The sequence below is a fragment of the Mirounga angustirostris genome, unplaced genomic scaffold (genome assembly GCF_029215605.1).
Source record: "Mirounga angustirostris isolate CCGP_5_RB_7025 unplaced genomic scaffold, mMirAng1.0.hap1 SCAF_6, whole genome shotgun sequence".
In the NCBI taxonomy this organism is placed as follows: domain Eukaryota; kingdom Metazoa; phylum Chordata; class Mammalia; order Carnivora; family Phocidae; genus Mirounga; species Mirounga angustirostris.
Window position 1 is genome coordinate 105,866,669 of NW_026991714.1, and position 21,835 is coordinate 105,888,503.

At 42.9% G+C, this 21,835-nt stretch overlaps 1 protein-coding gene across 18 annotated transcripts in view; it reads right to left on the reverse strand.

The window, feature by feature from the left end:
- The window catches only part of KCNMA1 (potassium calcium-activated channel subfamily M alpha 1), a 734,101-nt gene that overhangs the window by 346,308 nt on the left and 365,958 nt on the right, over positions 1–21,835 (reverse strand). The window lies entirely within an intron of this gene.

Below are 21,835 nucleotides of genomic sequence, written 5' to 3' on the forward strand. Positions count from 1 at the left end.
TATACTTCCTGGGAACCAAATTAAAACAGAGCCACCTTCAAAGATGGGTAACTCCTTCCAGTTCTCAGAAAGATTTACATTACAGATACTTATACTTCATGATTATAACAATTTTGATTCTGAAATAAATCACTAGCGTTGGTACGTGTGATGTTCTAGTATCAAATTGTCCCCAAATGGCTTTCATTTTGCCTTGTCATTATCAGGGGTCTGAAATCCTGACTTTGAAAGAAATAATACATGATTTTGCCTAAGGAAAATATAGGAGTTAAAGTTAAAGGCATGGATTCAAATCCTCCTTCTGCCTCCTCCTCGCTTCACCATAAGTAAGTCACTTTCAATACCCTGTGCATTGGTTTCCTCACCTGTTCAGTGTGGATGGCACAGATACATACCTTATTGACTGTTGGGAGGGATCAGTGAGGTGATACTTACAAGGGGCTTAGCACAATGCCTGTCACAGAGTAAGCATTTAATTCAAAATTTTTTATTAAACTCTCAGCCAGAGGTGAATTAGGGAGTGGCCCAACTGGGCAGTCTCCTGGGTGACAGTCTATATGGCGCTCAAGAGATCACTGGAAAAGTAACAAGATAGAAAAATGGGATTTTCAGGGACAGTAGTTAGTTATTATACATGAGCAGGAAGAATATTTGGAAAAGTCACTTGTGAGAAGATGAGACTCTGCAAGAACACATTCCAACATCAGAGGGTCTCTGAACTACTAAGGCAGCTGACCAGGGCCTCTGAGGCATCTCTAACATCATTTTCTTCCACCTCTTCTTTATCTTCACCCACACAAAGCTCAGTCTCTCCACTATTTAATAAATATGTAAAGAACACTGATTTGAAGGGATACAAAATTATTAGCCTGCCGAGGCATCTCCTTGGTCCACCATTCCCTGAGCTAAGTTGGCATTGGGCCCAAACACTCACTGTTTTTCTCATTCTCTCTCATTATTTAAGTAGCTTGGGCAACTTGTAGTCACACAGTGACCCCTCATGAGTCACTTCCAATGGGACCAGTCCAAAACCCTCATTATCATCGGGACCAAACCCCAAGGGAGGAGTGGCCCTCAGTGCTCGCTGTGTGAGGACCTACACCACTTGAGACCAACAAAAGAACAGTCCATCATGAAAACTGCACCACTGGGACTTATCAGTGGATGTTATTTGGGAGATGTAGCTGAGCTTTGAATGTAGGGATCATCTCACACCCTAAGTCATATACATAGTTGTTGACTCCTCCAAAGTTAATGAGGCAATTTGTGGCCAATATTTGCTCATTTTTTAAAAAATGATAAGCAGGGCACCTGGGTGGCTCAGTTGGTTAAGCGACTGCCTTCGGCTCAGGTCATGATCCTGGAGTCCCTGGATCGAGTCCCGCATCAGGCTCCCTGCTCAGCAGGGAGTCTGCTTCTCCCTCTGACCCTCCCCCCTCTCATGTGCTCTCTCTCATTCTCTCTCTCTCTCAAATAAATAAATAAAATCTTAAAAAAATAATAAAATAAAAAAATTAAAAATGATAAGCAGGCCATGTTATGGAAGGAACACAGAGATCAATAACCACTCCAATAACCAAGTCTATCCTCAAACATGGACAAAATGGAAAGTAAATAAAGGTGGATCATCTACCCGAGGACTCTCGAGATCAAGAGTTAGCCCACTTTATCTTCCTGATTTTGTCCCAAAGATTCATCTCCCGTGCCCCATCAACTGGGATACACAGAGAATATAAATACATTAAAATTTCACTATTGGGCGCCTGGGTGGCTCAGTTGGTTAAGCAACTGCCTTCGGCTCAGGTCATGATCCTGGAGTCCCTGGATCGAGTCCCGCATTGGACTCCCTGCTCAGCAGGGAGTCTGCTTCTCCCTCTGACCCTCCCCCCTCTCATGTGCTCTCTCTCATTCTCTCTCTCTCAAATAAATAAATAAAATCTTTAAAAAAAAATTTTTTTTTCACTATTAATTTAATCAAGCATGATTCAGCAGGAAATCCACTACAAAGAAAACATTCTATGATAAGGTCCAATAGCAAAAATAAGAAGAAGAAGAACTTAAAAGCAGACTGTTTAAAACCCACCTCTTTCACTCTACCTGTATTCATCATTGAGAAGGAAGAGCATTTATTCAGCCTACCTATCTGTCAGGCATGTGCTGGGAAGTTACTCATCCCTTCACCCCAATGTTAAGGCAGGTGGTATCATGGCCATTGTAAAGACAAAAGATTCATAGAGATTATAACTTGCCCAAGGTTATATTCCTAGAAAGATGCAGACCTAGACCTGAATCACAACTCTGTCTGAGTTCAAAGTCTGTGGGAAACAATTTGGTGATTCCTCAGAAAGTTAAACATAGAATAATCAGATGACCCAGCAATTCTAAGAATTGAAATAGGAATTCAAACAAATTCTTGTGCAGAAATGTTCATAGCAGCATTATTCAAAATAACCAAAAAGTAGAAACAACCCAAATGCACATCAACTGACAGATGGATAAATAAAATGTGACAAATCCATACAATGGAATATTATTCAGTCATAAAAAGGAATGAAGTACTGATACATGCTACAACATGGATGAACCTTGAAAATATAATGCTGTGTGAAAGAAGCCAGACACAGATGTATGATTCCATTTAAGTGAAACATCCAGAAAAGGTAAACCCGTAGAGACAGGATGCAGACTGTTGGTTGCTAAGGGCAGGGAAGTGACTGTTTATGGGTATGAGGTTTCCTTAATTTCTCTTTCTTCTTCTTCTTTTTTTTTTTTTTAAGATTTATTTGAGAGAGAGAGAATGAGAGAGAGAGAGCACATGAGAGGGGGGAGGGCCAGAGGGAGAAGCAGACCCCCCGCCGAGCAGGGAGCCCGATGCGGGACTCGATCCCGGGACTCCAGGATCATGACCTGAGCCGAAGGCAGTCACTCAACCAACCGAGCCACCCAGGCGCCCCAATTTCTCTTTCTTCTGTCTTGTTGTTGGTGTATATAAATGCAACCGATTTCTGTGCATTGATTTTATATCCTGCCACTTTACTGAATTCCTGTATGAGTTCTAACAGTTTTGGGGTGCAGTCTTTTGGGTTTTCCACATAAAGTATCATATCACCTGGAGAGAGTGAGAGTTTGACTTCTTCTTTGCTGATTCGGATGCCTTTTATTTCTTTTTGTTGTCTGCTTGCTGTGGCTAGGACTTCTAATACTATGTTGAATAGCAGTGGTGATAGTGGACATCCCTGTCGTGTTCCTGACCTTAGGGGGAAAGCTCTCAGTTTTTCCCCATTGAGAATGATATTTGCTGTAGGTTTTTCATAGATGGCTTTTATGATATTGAGGTATGTACCCTCTATCCCTATACTCTGAAGAGTTTTGATCAAGAAAGGATGCTGTACTTTGTCAAATGCTTTTTCTGCATCTATTGAGAGGATCATATAGTTCTTGTTCTTTGTTTTATTAATGTATTGTATCACATTGATTGATTTGCGGATGTTGAATCAACCTTGCAGCCCAGGGATAAATCCCACTTGGTCATGGTGAATAATCCTTTTAATGTACTGTTGGATCCTATTGGCTAGTATTTTGGTGCGAATGTTGGCATCCATGTTCACCAGGGATATTGGTCTGTAATTCTCCTTTTCGATGGGGTCTTTGTCTGATTTGGGGATCAAGGTAATGCTGGCCTCATAAAATGAGTTTGGAAGTTTTTCTTCCATTTCTATTTTTTGGAAGAGTTTCAGAAGAATAGGTATTAATTCTTCTTTAAATGTTTGGTAGAATTCCCCTGGGAAGTCATCTGGCCCTTGGGCTCTTCTTTGTTGGGAGATTTTTGATGACTGCTTCAATTTCCTTAGTGGTTATGGGTCTGTTCAGGTTTTCTATTTCTTCCTGGTTCAGTTTTGGTATTTTATACATCTCTACAAATGCATCCATTTCTTCCAGATTATCTAATTTGCTGGCATATAGTTGCTCATAATATGTTCTTATAATTGTTTTTATTTCTTTGGTGTTGGTTGTGATCTCTCCTCTTTCATTCAAGATTTTATTTATTTGGGTCCTTTCTCTTCTTTTTGATAAGTCTGGCCAGGGGTTTATCAATCTTATTAATTCTTTCAAAGAACCAGCTCCTAGTTTCGTTGATCTGTTCTACTGTTCTTTTGGTTTCTATTTCATTGATTTCTGCTCTGATCTTTACTATTTCTCTTCTCCTGCTGGGTTTAGTGGGTATGAGGTTTCTTTTGGGAGTAACATAAGTGTCTTAGAACTAGAAAGAGGTAATGGTTGCCTAACATGGTGAATATATTAAATGCCACTGAATTGTACACTTTAATATGACTAATGGTTAATTTTATGCTATGTGAATTTCACCTCAATTTGAAAAAACAACCAAGAGTGGTAAAATATGGAAGATGATGTCACAAGGTCTCTAATTCAACTCTATCCTCTGTGGATGAGGAAATTGAACCCATGGGTCTGTCTAACCTAGAGTTATACAGCAAAAGGCAAAGTTCTGTTGGTGCCGTTGGGATTAGAAATGAGCCTTCTGTCAATTAATTTCATGGGGCTGGATATCCCAGCTCCTGAGGGGCCCTGGAAGAAGAGGGAAAAAATATTGAGGGAAATATATCTTCCTCAAGCAAAACTGAATGCATATCAACTCCTGCCTCTCTGGCTCAAGGCTAAGGTTCCTGGGACGTCTTCCTCCAAACTCCCCCCCACCAGGGAAAATGCCTTCTGTTTCTATGTGAACATGAGCCATGGAGGACTCAGCATCATGAAAAACCCTTGGCTCCCCACAACAGAGCGATATACATGTTCAGGAGGAGTCTGTTCCATTTACTTCTGCTTGAGGTGAAGCGAATAATCTCAATTAACAATCTGATTACTTCTTTAATTTCCAGAGCTCGTTCATTACTGAAGCCACGCTGTCTCCAGAGAAGGACCTTAAGTAACAAGGATTTTAACATGCCTGTACTGACAATTTACTTAGCCTGGGCTTCAGTTGGGACCAGGTGACTGAAGCAATCATGGTTATTTTATTATTTTGCTAACATTATCAAAATCCTATAATACCCAAGGCCCTGAAATGACATTTTCCTCTCCTTCACTATTTGTACATGTGATAGGGAGAAAATTATACTTGATGGACATGTTTAAGATACATAAATTCTTGAATAGATTCTTCCCTACTTGCTCTGATGACAGATCTCTTTTCACTGAACAAATTTAGCATCGGCATGAGAAGTGATGAGGCCGAGGGTTCATTCTCTCTCCCCTGGCTTGGCTTTCCAAAGCGTGTGGTTTTTACATTCTTTCTCTGCATGCATGAGAGGGCGTGTGAAGATGTGGTGAGTGTGTGTGCATATGCATGTGTATAATGAATATTTTTCTCTGTTAAAAGCTACAATGAAATTGATAATGATGACATGGTGAAATCCAGCTCTTCAAAGAGTTTGTAGTGTTTAGGTATCCTCTCAATGTTTCTACAGCTTGTAACTAAGCCTCAGGTCTTCTAGGAAGAAAATACCAGTTATTAAGTCAGCAACCCAGAAGTCACTCTTCATTTTTCTCTCTTTGCAACTGAACAACACTGTCTGTGATCCCTCCAGCATGCGCTCGCCACCTCCACTGCTTCCCTCCTAGCCCAAGGCGTCATTCTCTCAACTGGACTAACGAAACAGCTCTCAAATACTTCCTTCCTTTAATCCTGTGCCCCACACTCTGTTCTCCACATCACATCAGAATGACTTTTTTTTTTTTTTGGTAACAGCTTTATTGAGTTATGACTCATATACCATATAATCCACCCACTTAAAGGACACAATTCAATGGTATTTAGTATATTCACAAAGTTGTGTGACCATCACCAAAGTAAACTCTAGAATATTTTGGTCACCTTAGAAAGAAAGCCTGCACCTTTTAGCCACCATCTCTTCCCACTCCTGCAAGTCTGAAGCAAGCACTCATCTATTCTCTGTCTCTCTGTATTGCCTATTCCAGACATTTCATATAAATGGAGCCATATAATATGTAGTCTTTTGGGACTGGCTTCTTTCACATGGCATAATGTCTTCATGGTTCATCCATATTGTGGCACATAAACTTCGTTCCTTTTTATGGCCAAATAAGATTCCATCATGTGTCATCATTATCAATTTCATTGTAGCTTTTAACAGAGAAAAATATTCATTATACACATGCATATGCACACATTTTCTTGATCCAATTGTCCATTGACAGGCATTTAGGTTGTTGCCATTCCTTGGCTGTTATGAATAATGATGCCCTGAACATCTGGGTTCAGGTTTTCATTACTCTTGGGTATATTTCTAGAAGTGGAATAGCTGTGTCTTATGGTAACCCTATGATTAACTTTTTGAGGAATTGCCAGACTGCCTTCCAAAGCTGCTGCACCGTTTTATATTCCCACCAGCAATGTACAGGGTTGCAATTTGTTGACTTTCTCAGGCTTACCAACACTTGTTATGAGCTACCTTTTTTAGTATAGCAATAGGAGTGAGAGTGAAGCAGTATTTCTTTGTGGTTTTCATTTATACTTTCCTGATGATGACTGCATTCATGAATATCCATCCTTTGCTCATTTTTTAATTGGGTTGTATTTTTATTACTGAGTTTTAAGAGTTTTTTTTTATATATATATATACTCCAGGTACAAGTTTCTTATAAAGTATATGATACACATATATTTTCTCCCATTCTGTAGGCTGTCTTTTCATTTCTTGCTAGTGTCCTTGGAAACCTAAAGTTTTCAACTTTGATAAGGTCTAATTCGTGTATTTTTTTCTTTTGTTGCTTATGCTTTGGGTATCATATCTAAGAATTAATTGCCAAATCCAATGTCACAAAAGTTTACCCCTATGTTTTCTCCTAAAAGTTTAATAGTTTCTGCTCTTACATTTAAGTCTTGATCCATTTTGAGTGAATTTTGCATATACAGTGAGGTAGGGGGTCTAACTTCCATTATTTTGCACGTGGCGCATCCAGTTGTCATCCAAACACCATCTTTTGAAAATGCTATTCTTTCCCCATTGAATGAACCTGGCACCCTTATCTAAAAACCAATCAACCATAGATGTATGGGTTTATACCTGGACTGTCAATCCCATTCCATTAATCTATATGTCCACAATGGCTTTTTAAAAGTATAAATTGCATTATTCATCTCTCAGTAAAACAGCTCAACCCCCAGTACAAGTCATTCTCTATTCCAGGGGCTTTTACATGGTGGCACAGATTCCCAGGAGGCCCTTGGATAATATTCAGGGATTCCATGACCTTAAGATGAGAAAAATTACATCTTTACTTTCATTAACCTCTATCTCAAATTTAGCATGTTCCCTAATTATAAATGAGGGCAATAATCTAGGATAGTATCAATGACACTTCTGACTCTGTCAGCAATAAAAATCTCAGGTATTTATATGTAAGATTACAATTGATGCCAATACCTCAAAATATCATTTACATTAATCCTACTTTAAAATTAAAGGGGCACATTAGAACTATTGCACTTGATCTTGATCTTGATAAGAATGTACTAATAAAGAAGCCCACACACTCTATCATGAGTTTGTTTTTTATATTCTGATAACTGTATCTCAATATAACTGGTTTTCTTATCGTCCAGTGTTTTTACATTATGCATTTATAAATATTCTCAAAAGGGAGTAACAGTCTCCACTAGACTGCCAAAGGAGTCCTCAGCACAAAAATGTTAAGAAATCCTGCTTTTCCTATTACCAGTTTTATTTTCTTCCCAGCACTGATCATCAACTGAAATTATTTATTCATTTGTCAATTTGTTTATTATCTGTCTTCCTCTGACACTACAGTTGGTAAGTGCCTACTGCTTAAAATAGTGCCTGGCACATAATAACCATTCAATAAATATTTATTGAGTTAATTACCAAATCATCAGGCATTTTCTAAACAAGAGCTAAACCATCAGCTTAGGGTAAAAATCAAAACTACTGGTACCAAGTTAGTGATGTATAATTCATACTGAAAATAATTTTACATTCATAGCATCAGATTTAATAAACGCCAATATAGTCTATGTCCTGTACTAGATGCTTTATATGGAGTATTCATTTACTGTTCTCAGTACTTAGGAGCAGAAATTATTATGATGCACATTGACAGTTGTGGATATTAAATCTCAGAGAGGTTAATTTCTTCCCAAGGGCACACAGCTAGTAAGTGACAGCAACAGAATTTGTAACCAGGTCTACCTGCCTCCAGAATATCAGTTTTTAACTAAAACAAAACACTTCTAGGAAAAAAAAATGGGTATTTCAGAGAAAAAGAGAAAGATTTTTTTATTGTTCAATTGAGAAAGTTGAGATCCTGTGAAGTTAAGAAATATGCCCTGGGACATAGAGTACAGCAGAGATTTCCAGTAAAATGTTCTTTCCACTGTCCTGTTTATGAGCCACAGCAGGAAAACCCCTTAGCAAAACTATAACAGAACTGGGTGCTAACAGATTGCCTGCATGAAAGGATGAATTTCTAAAAAGGTTGATTTTACAAGCACAATTAATACTAGCAGCTATCAACAAAAGTCTGTTCTTTCCTTTCCTGGGGTCTAGCTTGCTTCTCTAAATATTAGGACTCAGCCTCATTCAGGACATTAAGCACTTCATTAAGCTGAAATCCAAGTTAATTTGATTGCACAATTACAAACTGTCCCTGGCTGGAGACTGTCTCATTTATCAGGTGGCAAGGGGGCAGCATGGCCTGATGGCATGCCGGATCTGCATTTTATCCCCAGCTTGAGGTCTCAGTGTTTTCTGGTTTTGACCTCATCAAGCCTTATAGGGGGGGAAGTTAAACTGGAGCAGGGAGACAGATGTTCTCCCTACCAAAGTTGCCAAGGACACCTGGAGCCCCATCCACTGGGTCTGCAAAGGAACGGGGCACAAGAAGAGCCCTAGTCACCTAGAAATGGCAGCAAATGGGCTCAACCCAAAAGCCTGCTGTGCCCCAGGCAGCTCATTCACATGGGGACCATGTATCCAGGTGGCCCTTTTCCTGTCCCCGGTGCCCAACTTTACCAACTGCAGGCTCACCTGTTCAGCTATTAAGCTTGGGTGTACACAGGGATGGATAAATCATTGTTTTCAACAGTAATTTTGCTGACATTAGCAGACCCTGGAAACACCAGACTTTATGAATTAGCATTTCCCTCTCCTCTCTATTCTTGCATGTGATCAAACGACCCACCCTGAGTCCTCTCCAGGAGAGACCCCTCCTCCAGTCAGCATAGTTCCCTCACTGACTCTGGTATAAAGATATTAACCTTGCCCAGAGAGAAACCTGGCCTTGGCCCTCAGCTTCTGTGACACAATCTCTAAGTCTCTGGATGTCAGGCCTGATTAAAAGTCTTTGCCTGAGTGTCTTGCATCAGCCAGGAAGTAACAAAGCAATTGGCAGGGTGGGGAGGAGTGGTTAACCACACCAGAAAGTCTAACAATGTGATATATGGTGGGGACTTTGGGTCACATGGTATTTGTCAACTTTCAAAAAGACTGGAGACTGAGGTCAGCCTATGCTATGGACAGTCACCCAAGTTTGTATGTTGGAGCCCCCCAAAAAACTCTGACCACCTAGCTTGGGGAGCTTCCGCCATAGACAATATTCTCTGTGTGTTGTCACACATGGATGTTGGAAAAGTAACACTGACCATGACTCCATAGGGAGAGAACAATGGAAGCTCCATGTGTGGTACTTTGCTGGATCTGCCCTATGTACCTCTTCCCTTGGCTGAGTTTAATCTGTATCCTTTCCCTGAAGGAAACCATCTTTGAGCATAAAAGCGTTTAATGACTCTTGCAGTCCTTCTAGGGAATTATCAAAGCTGGGGGTGGTTTGGGAAGCTCTTCGAACTTGCCATTGGTGTCAGAAGGTAAGGGTGGCCTTGTGTACTGTTCATCCTACCCCTCCTTCCATATTATCTAAATTCCTCCCTGAAGGTGTCCTAAATTAGTACAGCTTGGAAAGCATGCCCTCTTCTGGACTCAAAGCTAGCACAGCTCAGACTACATTTTCACAAAACCCATAGTAAGATACAGATTTTAAGTCAAGAGCCAGTGAGACATACATCTATACAGTATACAGAGCACTATGGATAGAACTGAGACAAATTTTCACCCAACACAATGACCTTCTGGAACAGTGTTTCCACCAAAGCCTGTTCAATCTCATCCTTTAGAAGTGCTCATTGTGACCCACTCTACCGCCTTCCCCGACCATTAATGAGTCGAGAGCTACAGCTTCAAGAAGCTCGGGTCTTGCACACCACCTCGATAAGGAACCACACCACCGCTTTGCAAATTCTTGCTTTGTTTCCTAATTTTAATGTGTTTACATCTTGTCTCTCTAAAGACCTGATTAAAAGCTTCAAAACAAACCTCAAAAGGACAACAGAAATATCTAAATTTGGGGGGCCGCATTCACGCTGGGCACGGCACTCAGAGCCTTCTACAGGCATCATCTGATTGCGTGCACACACAGCTGCAAGGTAGGGATTATTGCTGTCCCTCGTCACTCTTTTCACCCCATTTCACACAAAAAAAGACCTTACAGTTTAGGAAGGCTAAGTACGTTGCCCAAGGACAAGGTCTATGAAGTGGTAGAGCAGGGTAAGGCCAGGACGGTCTGATTCCAGATTCTGCTCCTTGCTCTTAGGCAGTGGCTGCCCTTCCGTTCCATCCATTCTCATTCCAGACCAGAGCCCCCCAGCAACCTCTCTGCCCCCCAGGGACAAGGCAGCAACAATACACATGAATGCACAAAACTGGCCAAGCAACTCGGGGTGGAAGAAGCTGGCAGACAGTTCCTCCAGCCAGCACTCTTTTCTAGCAAGGGTCATTGACCTTCTGCCCCTACCCGGCGCTACCAGGCCTGTCTGTCATGGTTCCCCTCACTCCTCTCAGGGGAGTCTCCTTCTTCTGGAACGCCAGTCACCCCTGACTGCTTCCCCCCACCCCACACCAATTAAACTGTCACAGTTGGCTGGCTTAGAGACAGGCGCTGGCAGGAAGAAATTTGAAAGAAGCAGGGAATTCAGGAGGGACGGGGCTTCTCTCCGGAAGCTGCTCTTCGGTTTTCTGTCGAACTGGTCTGCAGATGGGTCGGATGAGCCCACAGATGTCCCCAGAGACTCTGTAGCCACAGGTGAGAGACTTAGCCTTCTGGAGAAGCGGCGGCTGCTTGCATCTGTTTGGGCACCCCAAAGCTGCCCAGGTCCTGGTGCTCCAGAGCTGGGCCCTGGATGGAATGATTTTGACTGTGGATTATGTGCATCCTGAATCACAACCTGGGGAGGAAATTCTCCTCCAAATACAGGTGCTAACCCACAGGGTGGAAGAGAAGCAGAGAATAAAGCGTGCTTTGGCTCTGCCCTGTGGACCCGTCTCACCTTACATACCGCTTTCAGTGCTGCCTAGTATTAAAGCAATGGCCAGGAAGCCTAGGGGCCTCCCTTCCCTGGTTTCAGTAGTATTGCCCCACCATTTTCAAGATGTCAAATGCAATGGGGGGAAGGGGTATGACTGCCGAGATGAGAAAATATGCCACAGAGAGTCTCGCACTTAGATGTGTTTTATAGACCAAGAGGGGAGGGTTCCCAGTCTCTCTTTAATCTTCCCAGCCCTCGGTCACGTGATCTTCATGGCAGAAGAAACAGCAGTGCCTGAGCAGATGAACCCACCCTACGGAGCAGAAATCCCTAGCTTCGGCTCCGTGGACCAACTTTAGGGTCCCTGGCAAGCAAAACTCCTACAGTATTCATCAAATTTCCAAAGGGGTGCTTGACCCACAAGAGAACCATCACCATGGCACATGGCAATCTATACATACTGCCTTCTCTAATTTTACTTGCTGTAGGTACCAACTCTTACTCATTCATGCCCCCTCTAGGCGTATGCACATGAGTGCCCACAGACACGCAGCCACCAAATGCCCCATCCTTGTCTACTCTCCAGCCTCACCAAGTACCCGGTAACAGATTGTGATCCAAGGCACTGACAGGCTGCATGGCTGCCTGGAGCACATCTCAATTATTACTGCTGCTCTTTACAGACCTTGCCTTATCATTCTTGTTCATGCTATTATGAAGAGGGCAAAATCCTTAATGCACTCCCCATCCTTCTTCCTGATGCTAAAGGAAAAGCGTGTACCAGGTGGGGTCATCTCATGACATCCATGTCTTTCATCTTTCTTTATACACAGTCCCTGAAGTCCCCTCTAAGGCATCAAGATCAACTGTGTCTCAAATTGGGCCATTGGTTCATTTTGGGATGGGAGGTAGGCGGAGGCAGAGAGAGAGAGGTGAAAATACCAGCTCTCAAAGGAAGAGACAGGGGCTCTCTGGGCATAAATAGGAACATGGATCGAATATCTTTAAGAAGGACAAGTGCCTTGGGCACCTGGGTGGCTCCGTCATTAAGCGTCTGCCTTCAGCTCAGGTCATGATCCCAGGGGTCTGGGATCAAGCCCCGCATCGGGCTCCCTGCTCACCGGCTTCCCCCTCTCCCACTCCCCCTGCTTGTGTTCCCTCTCTCGCTGTCTCTCTCTTTCTGTCAAATAAATAAATTAAAATCTTTAAAAATTAAAAAAAAAAAAAAGAAGGACAAATGCCTTACAGTAGATTCCAACATCTAATGGCCCTGGAGTCCTACCTACATTTTCTTCCTGAGAGTATCATGATAAGTGAAAGGCAGTATAAGTATTTTCTACTTGGAAACCAGACTGATGAAGCAGTTCTACTGGAATCGGAGTTATCATAATGGAATGGCCATCTTTTTTGTAGCTTTGAAGATATCCAGGCTCTATATTCAAGCAAAGTCTAACAACGCTACCTTAACATTAGCTGCCAAGTTTCCATGTAAAAAGTGAAAGATGAGGGAATGAAGATGTAGCTCCGACTTGGGACCATATGTAGGAAGAAGGGTCCAGAGATGCTTCCGATTTTGTTTTTAAAGGGGCCACAGCCTAAGAATTTCATCAGTAAATGTTGAACCAAATGCTCAGCAAATTGCAAGCTTTAAGGTTGATTAAAAAAATACAGCCAAGGGGCGCCTGTGTGGCTCAGTCGGTGAAGTGTCTGCCTTCGGCTCAGGTCATGATCTCAGGGTCCTGGGATCAAGTCCCACATCGGGCTCCCTGCTCAGCGGGGAGTCTGCTTCTCTGTCCCCCTCTAACCCCTCCCTGCTTGTGTTCTCTCTCTCTCTTGCTTGCTCTCTCAAATAAATAAAATTTTTAGAAAAAATACAGGCAAGATTTATCTATGTTAACCCATGCTTTCATACCCACACATGCTAGAAATTAAACCACATTTCATATAATGTGTCCATTTAGACAAGTAAGTCAGAAGATAGTCGCTAATACGTATCAACACACATGCTTAGTATAATCAACTCAGTTTTGGTCATGTTAATACACCAGCAGAACAGACAGATTTGGGCCTCTTTTCTTAAAAAGAATATGACAATTTAAGGGGGTTATGTTCACTTCCATTTATGTCCTGGAAAATACACTCTTGTGACTTAGCAACCATGTTTAAAAAGCTCTTGCAGTTCTTAAACAAACAGAGTGTATGTTTATGAGGTCCTAACGACATTATTTTCAGGGATGACGTTGAGTTCATGATATGTAGCTTTAGGGATTTACAGTAAGTTGTGGGTGATTTATTGCTGTGACATATAGTATTTGCCTAGAGAAAAGTGGACACTTACCTAAGCAGCATTTGCAAGTGTGTTAGATGGGCAACAAGCCAGAGCACCTGGAGACCAAGGACTCCTCACTTTGGAGAGGGAAGGGGCCCTTTCTGGGGGATGGAGAATCAAGAGTTAAGAAGATTTTCTGGCACTCAGAGAGCAGAGCTAATTCAAGACCAGCAAGAGAGAGTTTAGAATAAAGATTGAAGACAGGAGGCCCAAATCTGGCCTGCAGAAGTGTTTTGTTTGGCCTGCAGAGTACTTTCAAAGATCTGGAGCTGTGGGCAGTATTTTAAAACTGGAGATTCCACATAAAGCCTGGTTTCCTCTCCTCTCTCTGAAACACAGGATGATCAGGCCACACGGGCCTACGCTCTGCTTGGGGACAATCAGCCGGAGCTGGGAAGCCACCTCGGGAGAGGCTTGAGCTCTCACCTCAAGCCTCTGGTCCTCACCAGATCTGTTTTCCTCCTTCCTAACATTTGCCCGCCCCCATCTCCTGGAGCTTACCAACCTTGCTAGAGGGAATGGCATTTTTCACTGTGGTGCTCTCAGCAAACATATCCCCTAAACTGGCAAGGCTCATTTTCAGATAGAAGGATGGACAAAGCACATGTTTCTCTCTAAAATTCATCAGAAGATTATTGGATTTTCTGAAAAACAAAAAACTGGACCTATCTACAGGTGCCATTTTTTTTAAGGCTGGGTTGCTGATGTTCCTATTTTCCAAAGCCAAGTCAAAAGACATGGTTTGAAATGGAATGTTTATTTTTAATTTCCTCATCTGAAACAATTAGATGACACTGAGAGGGATGGGACATTAGGCCTCTGTCTCTGGGCTTGTTTTGTTATCTGTGAAAATTTCCAGATGGATGGGGCTGACAGGAAGGGAGGAAACAGGGCCAGCTTTCCATCAGGCATGGCAGATACAGTGCCTACGGCCCACCAGACTTCCAGCGCCCTACAAAAACGCCTTAATTTTCATTTCTTTCAAATAAGAAGAAAAAAATATATAATAATAATGAAGATGTGATAACAAATCCAGCCTGGATTTTATTCATCTTTATATGAATGCAGTCACAAAATGTAACTTTTAATATTCTGTACAGAGAAAGGGACCCAAAAAGGCACAAGGAACTACACCCATGAAAAGCACCATGTGACCCTCGAGGCAAACCCTGGTCTCCAGACAAACGTGTCATGACCATTTTGTCAGTAGCACCGCCTCCTTTGGCCATAACGTTCTTCCCTACCACACCCTGGGATGTTCTGCCTGTGGCAAGTTCATAGACAAGGTCCCTGAAAAACACACTACACCCTGACCTTGGTCTCAGAAAGGTGGAGTGGATGCCTTTCAGTCAACCCACTTCTAGAAATTTCCAAAGAGAAGTTTCCAAAGATTTTCATCACGTGCAATTGGAGAACAGATATTACCACCACCAGGGATGGTTTGCTTGTGTGGTTTTGTTATGCTACCCCTTGAAGTACCCTCAATCCTTTATCTCAGCAGCTCATGGCAAGGCAGGGCTTTGCTGGACTCAGCACACACTGAAAATACAAGTCAGAGGACACAGCACAGGCCATAATGAGAGGACCCTCTGTGGATTCTTAGAATCAAGGGGAGAAGGAGTTTTCTACCTCCTCAACTCAAAACCTTCCCAGAGCCAAAACACTCCCAAGACCCAGCTGTCTCCTTGGCTTCTCTACCTTCAGCCCGGATCCTCTGCAATGCTCATATTAGAGAGTGATGATATACTGCCTAGTGAAATCTCACTTGTTATCTTGTTTTGTTACCTCATTGTTCCTATCTTTGTCTTTTTCCTATGTTTATGCCCATTTTCTCTCTATTTCCTATATGATGGCTAGACTTCCTGACCCTTGCAAAAATATATATAATTTAAAAGTTTTAATGAAAAAGATCAGGTCTGACACATAGTATTTTCAATCCTCCATACCTAGCAAACGTCTTACATGCAGTCAGTACTTAATAGGGATCTCTTACCTGACTGATACCTTTAAGGGCATGGGTTCATGGCTCTCAGCTTCATCTCTGTTGTTATGATGAGACTGGTGGCCAACCCTCCCATGCTATGCTTTCCCATCAGTCTAGAGTTGGGACAGGATTGTCCCCTACACACACACACTCCCTTCTCCCAAATTCTATGAATAGTGACATGTGCATCAAAAAGCCCCAAGGGCATCTTTGCTGCAAGAAATTCTATTTTTAAACCACAAATGACTCATCACTGACCAGGGTCTCCCCAAAGCTACAATTTGTCAGGCTGTCAGGAAGAAGGACAGGGGGAATAAAAACAAAGCCAGAGGTCACATCTCCATTCTCATCTGCAGCCTGTAAAACCTATCATAAAGCTGTAATAGTCTACACCAAACCTCAGGACAAGCATGCTTGTGTTAAGCATGAGCTTCGCCCTTGTGTTTGGATTAAACCATTCTGAGCGCTAACCTTTCTCTCCAGCTGGCTCCCACCCTGATCCCTTGGCAGTCCTGCATGCACGTCTGACTGTGACTTTAGGTAAAGGACCAGTGCTATGCATCAGAGAGAAAATCCAGCCCTCTTGCCTTATAAACACATGCTCATTGCAGAAGACATAAACAACTAATGAATCTTCAAGGAAATGCATTTTCTTCATTTTCACTGAAACAATCTTTCTTTTAAAAGAAGCAAGAGGGCTGAAACAGTGTCAGATAATCCAAAGTTTTCTTTTGAAATTCTGGAGAGTGGTGAGAAGAGAAGAAAAAATTCATTCTAATTTTGGAGAGAGTAGATATGGATTTATAGACATAGTTATCAGATAGTGTTTTCATGGGCAAACAAATGAGCCATTGGGCAAAATGCCCTCAAAAGTCAGGCATAACAAATTCCAGGGAAAAAAAAAATTCCAAACAAAGCCAAACCAATGCATTCAGTCTTGTTAACCTTCCACAACACAGTTGAGCTCTTACCTCCCCCTCTGAAATAGTACAGGAAAAAAAAAAAAAAAAAAAAAGGATCATAAAATCAAGGAATTCAGAGCCTCTTGCCCAGGGGGATGAAACAAAGGAATCCCAAGCGCCCACCTGGCATTACCTTTGTTCTTTTCCATGGCCCTAAAGTTGCCCCCATGATGACAGCCTGAAACTCCAAAATGGGTGTAAAAATCACTATTTGCTTTGCTGTTCAATGGGTAATATTTGCCATCCCATCTTTGCTCACTTCGTATTTGGTAGAATGAACCCAAGGGATCAGGGAGAAAGGGGCCTGGACTGAAGAGAATTGCACTGGCTCTCATTCCGCCCCTGGCTAGCTGGGCGTCCTTGAGCAGGTCACTTCACCTTCCTGTGGCAGGAGAGGATGCTGAGGCACAGGGAACAGTGATACCAAGAGGACTCTGAAGTCTCTTCAAGTTCTGACATGTCATTCTCTCAAGTTACCTTTTGCAACACACCTGGAAGGTCTAGATCTGTCTTCCCTCCCACTCCTAACATAGTCCCTGATTTTTTCCAAGGAAATGCCAAAGATGAGCCAGTCCTTGATGCTTCTGGATGCTGTCACATGTGGTGTGCAATGAGAAATGAGGCAGGAAGCTGAGACCACCTCACCCAGATGGAAGGGGGGAAGGACAAAGAGGACTTACCCCTTAGGCATATCCTTATTCTCCATCTGTCTCCTCTACCAGGTTTGTGCTCACCTGATTTTTAAAAAAATGGCATTCTGGAAAGCTAGATGAGGTAGAACAATTGAGTTAGGGCTGCTCCCATGTCAGAGAATCTAGTGTGGCCATTAAAGGTTAGATTCTGCAAGGGGACAAGGACTTCCCATTGGGAGTTATTTACAGACTCTTTGCCCTGAGGGTGCCTCCCCTCCCCACCCCTCCGTGGGCCCAGCTCCTTCACCATCTGACATTTTATTCTTTCAACAGCTGCTGGCTCTCCTGTTGTGCTCCCTTCACAGATGTGCAGTGCTGTTCTGAACATCCTGCCCTTGAACTTTCCCTACCCATAATTTTCCAAACCAAAGCCTGGCAATAAAAATGTCAGGGAGGGATAGAGAAAATTGGGGGGAGTATGTAAAAAGGAAAAGAAAAGAAGAATAGGGAGATGCTTTGCACACACAGTGACTTGTGTTGACTTCCTCAACAAAGGTTAAATGCATACCGTGACTCCTCAACAAGGACATCAAGGAGGAGAATGGCAGGGAATTTCTCAGCACACCACCTAGAAAGATCAAGTTCCATAAAGGAGCTGGGCACAGAGTAAGGTGGTGAGCTTCCTTCCCTATGCCATGGGCTCCCAGCTGTTCTTCCTGTGAGGCTGGGGGGGGGGGGGCTCTCTCATTACCTGCTTTAGTGTGCCAAATGACAGGCACAGAGGACGAGGTAAGCATGGTGGGGGGAAGTGAAAGGTCTTTCTACCGGGAAAGAATCCCTTCAATGGGAGAAGCCCTTGAGAAACAATCAGCTTTCCTTATTCTTTGCTAACTTGACCCTATCCCATCACCCAATGCTGCCACACCACTGAGATAAAAGAGAAGCCATAATTTAGGAAGAAATGAATCAAGATGTAAACAGACATCAGACAGCTCACATCCCACAGACCTGTCCCACACATCTCGTGTCCTAGGGAGGAAGCTGGGCTAGGACCCCCGTAGGTACTGCTGACGTGCAGACTTGGTAGCCCCAAAGGTAGGAAATGGGATGATGGAGAACAAAAGAGAAAATAGGACAGATGAGTCGGCTCAGGAGGCTAAGCTACTCCTCATTCTTGCAACTCCTCACTCAACCCATGGAGTCACTTCCACAGTCTGGAATTGTACTTCGAGACACCTGGAAGAGAGATGCCTTTAGACGTGCTGGGTTCGAATCCTGACTCCATGATGGACGAGCTACATGGTTTGGGACAAATGCTGCATCTTCAGCCTCCTCACCTGCACAGCGGGAAGGGCAGTCACACCCACCCAATCAGGTTGTTGGGAGAACTAAGTGAGGTCGTGTGTGATGTGTATTATAACGTGCTTAGCACCATACCTCGCACAGTCTATGATCAGGGAATGGTAGTTCTCCCAGCCACCTGCCTGTCTCTTCCTTTCTGAGGAGAATTTCCTGGCTGGGGGACTAGAGGCCCGCCTGTGTGAACACTCAATGGGTAAGATCGCTGGGGATTGGCCAGTTCCACGAAAACTCTGGGTATCCCCATCACATCAACGGTACCAGTTTTATTTTTGGAGACGATGTAAACAATCTGGTCAATTGCTACTGCAATCTTAAAGATAATCTTCCTTAACCATACCTAACCCTAAGCAATTTTACGGCGTGGAAAATCTTCGCATGAGTACACTGAAGAGGTCTCAAATGAGCATTCGAATGAATACAAGATGAATGAGCCCATGAATATATATGTAAAATGTTAAATGAACGTTGAAGACCTGGGGAGGACCATTTTCACATCATAACACTGCCATTACCCTGGAAGCCAGCCCTTGGATGAGATGCTTTCCAAAATTTGTACTTCTGTTCCCTCCTCCTTCCTAATGGCCATATCCCCAAAGCAGCATCGCTGATATGGGAAGCCAAGAGCAAAGACTGGTGAAATCAGCAGGTGCCCCCACTGTGTGCCAGATAATTTTGGAGCAGGTAAAGTCATTAAGGAAAATTTTAACAATGTATAACCTTTCAGCTTTACTGGGCTAACAGCAGGTACCTTGCCTTGCAGAAGCATGAGTCTGCACTGAAGTCACCAGCAAGCAGGACTTGACCTTCATTTTCAGTATACGCAGTATTAAATATTCATAATCCACATAACTGTAGCATAAGAAGTAGCTGAGTTTAAACCCATGAATCAAAGGAATAAATATCTCCCCAAAGGTGAGTCATCCTTTCCAAGAATGCCCCTGGAAAAAAATGCAAATACCCAGGGCCTGGAGCCGCTGTCTCTTCCAACTTTCTCTTGAAATTCTAGAAGCAGCAGGAACTGCTGCATTATACAACCCGTGAATCCTGCCCTCACGCTGGCATCGTTGGGTCTTTTTTTTTTTTTTTTCTTATCTATTAGAGAAGAATTACTGTTCCTATGTCAAAGAGAGGAAACAGACAGGGATGGAACCAGCAATGGTGACATTATTACCCACAGGGTGTCTGGGGCACTTTTGACTCGGTTGTACAATTTTTAAAAAATCTTTGCTTCACAGAGTATCAGAGCGTGTGGGAGGAAAGGGTCGGCATAGAGATCAAGAGACATCAGAATTAGGAGCTGGAGTGGCATATGCTTTAAATTGGGCAGAACACCTTTAAAAAGAATGAAAAAGAAACAGAGTTCTTTTGGGCAATATCTGCGTCCTGTGGCTAATTTAGTATCTTTTGAGAGATGGGGTTACTGTGTTTGGAGGGCTTAACGCTTCTCTGTGTCTGTAAGGAATTGACACTTTTGTCTATCCAAAGACTTGGAGGAACAACTCCCTCTGCTTGGGTATTTCTAGAGAGTCTACCGCTGGGATGATGAAGCATAATTTTAACACAGTTTAACGTAATTCTCTTTGGCTTTCAACTCCAGGAGCTCTGAGCGCAATCTGTCTTAGCTAGATAGCAATCACTCGAGGCTGTGCAAGTGATTCTTCTGTGGCGATCACTCTAGGAAAATTAAGACCCAAAGAAGGGCTCCTCAAATCCTTGAATGAAAAAGAGCTGCTCAGGGACCTATCTTGGCCTAACAACGGGAAAGGAAAGATGTGTAGGAGAGGCTCTTTGGAAATGACTTACCCACTGCCTCTTGATAGTACAATAAGCTTGGAAAGGTGAACAAGATCAGAGAGGCACCAATTATGACACGTATCTGAACTGCCTTCCCTACCTGCTGCCACACAGAAAGGGAATAACCAAACCACCCAGCCTGCCAGCCCATTCACACGACCTGAATCAGCCTGCCTGACACTGAGCCTGCAGGGCAGACCACCAGAGCATATTTCATATATTAATCTGCCTCTTCAAGGGGCTGGGTGCAGAGTCTTACATCTTGAACTTGTGCTGTGGAGCCTTCCCCACCATTGTTGGGGAGGCCAGCGCTGATTAAAATTCACTGAGACAAGCCACCTCACAACAGTGTCTGCCCAATTAAGCTCATACAAAGGGAAAGCCTGTAGATTTATTTATTTGACTGATATATTTGAAGGGCATAAATGCTAACAAAAATTGGTCTGAAGAATATTAGGTTTTTCCAGGGAGATAATATAGTGTAATGTCCCAAGAGAAGTTTAAAGGTCTCTTTCCGAGATGCCCAAATGGCCAGCCAAACCACCAGTGTGTCCAATCGATGAGAGTTTGAATGGGAAGATGGATTTTAAGAATTTACATTCAGCTTTCTTACACATTTTCCTTTGCATCTTATATGTGGATAGAATTTCATTTTCTCTTGTTTACTCTGCTTGATTACAATGTCTCATAGGTTCTTTTTTTATTCCTGGGAATCTATGGACTTGCCATAAAGGTTGTTTTACAGATTCTACTTCTTCCCCTTACTTAATGTGCGCATGCTTCGCGACTACCCCCAGGAAGATGGAAGACTCCTTGGTGTTGGCTGTGCTGATCAGGTCGCCCACAGGGCAGAACCTTGGCAGATGGCTATAACCAAACGTAGTAATGCAAATGAGAAGTGGAAGGGCTGACAGAAATAAACATAAGGTCTTCTTATAAACCAAGTCTCACTATGCCAAACCACACAGGTCAGTCACAGAGAAGAAGGACTGAGGCTAGGACAGTCCCCAGGGAGAATGGGGACAAGCTTGGTTCCAAGATTATTGACATTTTTGCTGAGAAAAACAGAAAATAGGACTGACTGCCCATCTTTGGAATAGACTCTTTGCAAGTCCATAAAAGAAACCACAGCCAGAGAGGGCTCCCAATGCTGGCTTTCCCAAGACTTAGCAAAATCATAACAAAACCCGAAGAACACTGCAGTGCTGCAGGGTATCCAGGGAAGGGGCTCTTTGCTTTGGGGAATTCCATTCCTTTCCATCCTCTTAGGTAGAGCCGAGAACACCAGAATCTACAGAACAAAAGACTACCTCTCATAGACACTGTAAAAAAGGACACAATTCAAATCCATCTAAC